The 6828-nt window shown below is 39.9% G+C and overlaps 1 non-coding gene across 1 annotated transcript; it reads left to right on the top strand.

The window, feature by feature from the left end:
- The first annotated feature begins 5062 nt into the window (after positions 1 to 5062).
- Positions 5063 to 5169, top strand: LOC111880113 (small nucleolar RNA R71). The gene has a single exon (XR_002846365.1). It is a non-coding gene; the product is annotated as a small nucleolar RNA R71 (small nucleolar RNA).
- Positions 5170 to 6828: the final 1659 nt, after the last annotated feature.

Genomic DNA, 6828 nt, shown 5'->3' with positions numbered 1-6828 from the left:
GTGTGGTTGAAATATGCATTTTGACTATTGGACCTCCTCAAGAATAAGAACTTGGACTTGAACTTTCGAAACTAGCTATCAATAAAAACTTCAATCTTCAAAAAGAATGGTGCAAGCATCCAAATCATGTAGACAATGTGGGAAAGTATAGGCCACATTGTATATTAGAGGAAATAGCCCATCGAATCATCACAAAAATGTCACAAGGAATGGTAGTAACTCCATGTAATGAAGAAGAATGGAACAAAATGAATATGGTGGAAATTCACAACTGACGACGTGAATCAGTACAGGCTCACGATGTGAAGTCGCTAAATCACGCATTTCGAATTTCCTTCGAACTTTGTTCACGATGTGAGAAATATAGGGTCACGATGTGAATTCTAGGTAAAAAAGAATTAAAATTGCCTTCTTCCTTGTAAATATATATACTCCACTCAACGTCTTAATGAATTAAGACCCTTCTAAATTCAGTGTATTTTGACGACTCTACTAACTATAACCTCTCTCTCGACTCACCCCACACTTATTTCCAATTATGGGTTTCGACTTTCAACTTCTAGACTTGAACGACACTCGCCTAAACGAACACGACCCTTGACTCGACCTTACTCCTTCCCCAAGACTCCTTAGCAAACTGAAAGTTAACAACCAAAGAAGAGCAAAGTAACATAATATCTTAAAGTCTTACAATCCAAACAAATTTAAAAAAACCAAAATAAGTCTAAAATAAACAAAATAAAACTAAATGATCAATTATCTTCATCCTCATTGTTTCCTCCACTAGTGCCTGCCCCATTTCCTCATTGTCCTCGACACTCCGTCCACCTCGGGCAAATTGGGTAATGATACCCCAAATGAGGCGGCTGCTCCACCCCAAGGTGTCGAACCACATTTTCCATGGTACCCCCAATCTAGTTGACGCTCAATGATAACTTGTCAAAATACCCAGCCATATCTTTCCCAATATGTGACCCTACCATGGGTGCGGGTGGATGCATTGGCTGTCCTCTCTCTCCTCTTCCTCTCACATTTCTTCTCCTAGGTTGTGGCTGTGGTTGTTGTTTTGGTTGTGTATCAGGTTGCTCGTCACCCTCATTACCCTCATCATCTGAAGGTACTATTCGCCAATGCGACCCAAAGTTTCTAACAACCCGCATGGTCTCCAAATACCCCATGCCAAACTCATGCTCATCCACACAAGTCATGAACGACTAATATCAGGGACAAGAAAACGATACGAGCGGGCCAAATGCGTAATAAATTGCCCTCCGTAAATAGGGCTCCCGAGGCGAGAACTGGCAGTAGACCCAGCCAGAAAACGCGCCAAAAAATAAGGAATGTCGCAGCACATTCCGGGCTGCAAGATTCACCATAAGAATAATAGATTTTGCTTTGTTAATTTATCTCAATGCCTCCTATGATTGATGGAGAATGTGATAAAATGGTGGAGTAAGCGGTGGATAGCGGACCGAATACTATTCTCAGGAGACACTTCGGAATTAAAAATTTTGGATGCAATACTATGCCAGAAAGCATATCCAATGACACCATCCGTATACCCTCTAGCTGCCTCGCTCAAGAACATACCAAATTTGGGCGTCATTGCCTCTTGATGGTCATATATTCCAACCCTCCAAGCGAATTCAACGAGACTGCATTCCTGATACTCACTCCTTAAATGGAATACAAAAGCTTGCTGCCAATGTGGGTCTAGGATAGTCTCCTGGAATGTCACTGTTGAGAAAAACTCAACACAAAATTCCTTATACACCCGCTCGTGGATCAAAAATAGGTTGATCCATCCTGAGCAAGTGAACGATTATCCATCTCCAATAAATATTTTAGTAAAAAACGGGGACAGCCTTTCCATGAGCCCGACTTCCCTTAACCGCGTCCAATTGATTGTAGGAGCAACTGCAATCTCTCGGTTGTAGAGCCACCCTAATTTGTTGTTCCATCGGGTCAAGATTTCTCGGGACATCATTGTGGGAAAATTGTAAAACGGGTGTAAACCCGCAAGTCCAAGAAGTGCCTCCCTTCTAGGACCCATTTCTGCAAAAACAAGCAACAAACACAAAACCAAATATCCAATATTTTAGATATCCATAGAACAGCTTTGTTGATGCACCGGACTCACGTCGTGAGTCATATGAAACTCACGTCGTGAGTTCGCTATACACAGCGACAAATGGTCTCAAAAATCAAAAGTCGGGACTAAATTTTGTTGTTAGGGGTTGCTCATAAACAATTTCTAAGCACAACCAAGTAACATATGATGGATGAATAACACAAATTTGGTCCAAATTTCGACATTGACACATATGAAAAACCCTAGCCCCTAAATCAACAAATTAGTAAAAATTAACCATAAGAAATAAAAGATATTTACCTTTGTGAGGAAGATTACGTAAGCAAAAGGATTAAATTAAGTAAAACTATGCCAAAATTGGGTGGGAGACCAAATAACAATCTTCAATTCGTGAGGTTGGGAAAGTGTTTTGGTTAAACTGATTCTTTATCCTTTAATCTGTGGTCCCGAGTAGTTTACTACTCACGTCGTGAATCCATAATGGTTCACGTCGTGAGTTTCGTCTGGACACTAAAATTGGGCCAATTAAATAGGAAGTGGGCTAAGGCGTATATTGGGTCATTACTGAAAGTGGGCAGGCTTACAAAAAAAATATAGTTATCATAAAATATTCATGCCCATATTCCATCTGAATTCACGTCGTGAACCCGTAATGGTTCACGTCATGAAGTACGTCTGATTTATTAATTTCTCAAAATTTAATTTTGTATGATATTCAATAGGTTTTACCACTTGATTTTATGACTCCTTATGCAGATAATAACTCGGATGACATGATCGACTTCCTAAGAACTAAAAGTATGCTAAAAACTAAAAAGAAAAAGAAAGAAAATGCAAACCAAACTCGAGTTGCCTCCCGAGAAACACTTCTTTTTGAGGAGTCTTAAGCTGGACTCCGTGCCTCCTATGTTGAATCATCTGAAGAGTCCACCACTAGGATCTTTTGCTCCTTGGAACGCCTCTTGTAAGCTTGAACACGTCTTTTATATGCCTTTTTCTAATTTTCCTTTTTAGCCTTGACCTTGTCTCCATTAAGCTTGCGTTTGGTACCTTTAGTCTCTATCTTGTCTACATACATAAACTCCATAAAATCCTTTTCTTCCTCTACCACCGGACTCGTTACTTTTAAAGTAACCTCCTCTTCATCACTTGACATCTCATCATCTTCCTTGCTTACCCAAGAAGTAGGATTCGTGTAGGCAATGACTTCAACTAAAAATGGAACAGATGCTCTCAGTTTTGTTCTTTTAACTTGTTGAATTGTTTTGATTTCTTCTTCCACGAGCTTCTCTAATTCTTCAAGTTCATTTTCTTCATCAATGTTTAAAACCTCTTCTTGAGCATGATTCCCTTGTAAAACATCTTCTATTCCAAAATTTTCCTTCTCATCCCCAGCTCTCAAGGTGAGCTTGGACTCGCGTATATCAACCAGAGCTCCAACAATGTTAAGTAACGGGCGACCAAGAATAATTGGAACATTGGGATCTTCTTTCATATCCAATACCACAAAGTCTATTGGAAAAACAAATTTCCCAAATTTCACGAGAATATCTTCCACAATGCCCCGGGGCTGTGTCACTGAACGGTTCGCCATGTGAATAATCATCTTTGTACCCTTCAACTTCTAAATATTTAATTTTTGATAAAATGAATAAGGCATCAAATTTATTCTAGCCCCAGAATCGGCTAAAGCATAAACCTTCATATTATTCCCAAACTCACATGAGAGAGTGAGTCGTCTAGGATCCCCCATCTTCTTAGGTACCTCTCCCAACACAGCTTTTCAGCTTTGCTCACTTAGAATCACCTTAGAATTCTCCTTTAATTTTGCTGACGAGCATCTAACAAGTCTTGTAGGAACTTAGCATATTCTGGAACTTTTGAAAGTGAATCAATAAAAGGAGTATTGACAGGAATACCCTTCAATTGCTTGATAAACTCTAGATGTTCTCTCTCCAGTGGACTGAGATTAGCTATACACGGGAATGGCAAAGGTGGTTTATAAGCTGGAACAGATACATATTTCTTCTGTTCAAACTGAGCCCACGAAGTGAGCATAGCGGGCTCACGACGTGAACGGGGTATTCCAACAGATTTTTCAATTTCGAGCTTCGGCTTCTTTGGCTTTGGATCGGGCTGTTGGGGCTCCACCTCTAAGGCTTCTAGGAATTCAGAAATCGCCTCTTCTTCAATATCTATGGCCATTACGTGAGATTGGGTTTTGTTTTCAGGATTTTTCGGGAATGTCTTCTCATTAACCAAAGTGATAAGTTGACCAAGTTGTACTTCAAGGTTATTGATGGAGGCTTGTTGATTCTTTATTAGTGATTACTGATCTATCATCATTGCATGATGATTCTTCATTATAGTTCTTTGTTCTTCCATTGCAGCGTCAGTAGCATCATGTCTTTTTCTAAAGCTTCCATGAATTTCATCAACATGGTCTCTAATTCTGATTTCTTCTCAACTAGTGGTTGCTCTCTGTGGTAGAAGCCTCGACCAATTTGCCTAAATTTCTCTTCTTTTTTCTTCTTGTATTCTTCGTAAGTCAGCCAATCTTTCTTTGGTTTTCTCCAATCTTCATCATACTTGTCCCCACTTGAGTAGCATACTTGAGCTTTCTTGTTTCCATATCCATCCATATTGCAATCCTTTGTCAAGTGTAGGCCACTACATCTCTTGCAACCAACTCGGATTGCATGAATTGATTGGTCCAATTGAGTAAACCTCCTATCCATAGTGCTAAGCATTGCCATCACAACAGCCATATCTTCAGTTTGTGTACCTCTACTGCATTTTATTCCATCACGCCCTGGGTAGTGATACTCACGAGAATGCCTTGAAAACTCTTCAAGTAACTCCTTGGCCTGATTTGGGTTCTTCTTCGTTAGTGGTCCTTGCAAATCAAGGAGTTGTCTAGTCATGACATTCACCCCATCATAAAATATCGACATCTCTTGCTGAATATTGAGGTCATGTTGAGGACAATTCCTTAACAACCCCTTGTAGCATTCCCAGGCCTCGTATAATGACTCCCTCAGATTTTGCTCAAGGTTGGCAATTGCCTTCTTGAGTTTAGAGATTTTGGAGGGTGGACAAAACTGATCTAGAAATCTCTCACGCAATTGGGCCCATGTGGTGATTGTACCAGGTGGGAGTGCCTTCTACCAGTCTTTTGTTGCTCCCTTGAAAGTGACTGGTAGCATCCTTAGCAAAGCTGTCTCCTTTGGTATATTGGGAGTATTAAAATAATTCGCAATATCGTTCACCTCGTCTAAGTGTATGAAAGCATCCTTGTGATTCTTCCAGTAAAATGGGATATCCTTAGGTGCAGTAAGGATATGTCCCTTGAACTCGAATGTGGCATTGACAGGAATCATAGGATGTACTAAACCTGGCCCCACATCATCTCGAATGTGCTTCTTGTAGTCCCCCAAGGCCATCTCATCAATGTTCGCCATTTCGTTCCCCAGCTCGTTCTCGGGTTCACTTGTATGTAATTCAAATTCAGGCTTGGTATCGTATGCGGACTCGGCTTCGATGGGTATTTGATCTAAGTGTTCAATCTTGCTCTTGTTCTTTGAAAATAAACTTAACTCCTCCGTTTTCTTCCCTGACTTGTTTGAGAACACTGATTTGAATTCCTGTAAAGGTGTCTTCTTTGGTGTTTGATCTTCTTTCACGCTCTTATCCTTCTTTTTGTGAAGTGTAGACTCGGGATCTTCGAGTGGTGGCACCAAAGGTGTGTTAGAACCTCCGGTCATGAACTCCTAAAATAAGAAGAAAAAAAAATAAACGTAAAACTAAACTAAGAAAAGCAAACTTAAATAAACAAAACTAAGGACTTCAATTCTCATGTCGTGAATCTTGACAGTTCACGTCGTGAGTCCTGTAATGCAGAAAAAAAAATTAAAACAGAAAAGTAACTTCTTGCAGGTTTTAATCAACAAAAAGGTTCGATTAATTTCAAGCGAACAAACTAATAATTAACTAAGTCGTTCCCCGGCAACGATGCCAAAAACTTGAAGTGCACGGAAGTACCCACTAATTTTAATATTTATAACCTAACAAACTTAGACTAACTATGCACTTGTCGGCAGTGTACATAGTCAGATTACAGTATAGCTTAGGTAAGTCGGGTGTCGATCACAGGGAACGGTGTTATTAATTAATCTATTTACTACTAAATTAATCTAATTATTAACAACCTAAAAGGGTGAAACATCCCAAAAACACAGTCTGAAAATTTCGTTTAATTTAATAATAAAAACCATAGTCGATAAACCTCATATAAAAATCATAATCAATGTATCTCAAAATATCATAACACCTGTCAAGTATATCAGAGTATAAACATCCCAGGTTGAACAAATAGTGTGTGCACTGCAATCTTCCCGAGCTTTTCTTTTGAAAACTGAGTACCTAAAACCAAAACTGAAACTGTAAGCACGAAGCTTAGTGAGCTCCCCCAAACTACCACATACCATACAATAACATATAAACAAATATTGGGCCTTGCCCACTGCATCAAACCGATGTCCGAAAACTGCATCGGTCCGCAGTCTGGAAACTGACTAGGGCCTTACCCTCTGCATCGGACCGAAGTCCGAAAAACTGCATCGGACTGAAGTCTAGAACTAACTGCATCGGACCGAAGTTCGGAACTAACTGGGACCTTGTCCCCTGCATCAGACCGAAGTCCGGAACTAACTGCATCGGACCGAAGTACGAAACTC

The sequence above is a fragment of the Lactuca sativa genome, chromosome 2 (assembly GCF_002870075.4).
Source record: "Lactuca sativa cultivar Salinas chromosome 2, Lsat_Salinas_v11, whole genome shotgun sequence".
In the NCBI taxonomy this organism is placed as follows: domain Eukaryota; kingdom Viridiplantae; phylum Streptophyta; class Magnoliopsida; order Asterales; family Asteraceae; genus Lactuca; species Lactuca sativa.
This window is presented reverse-complemented; position numbering and strand designations above follow the sequence as displayed.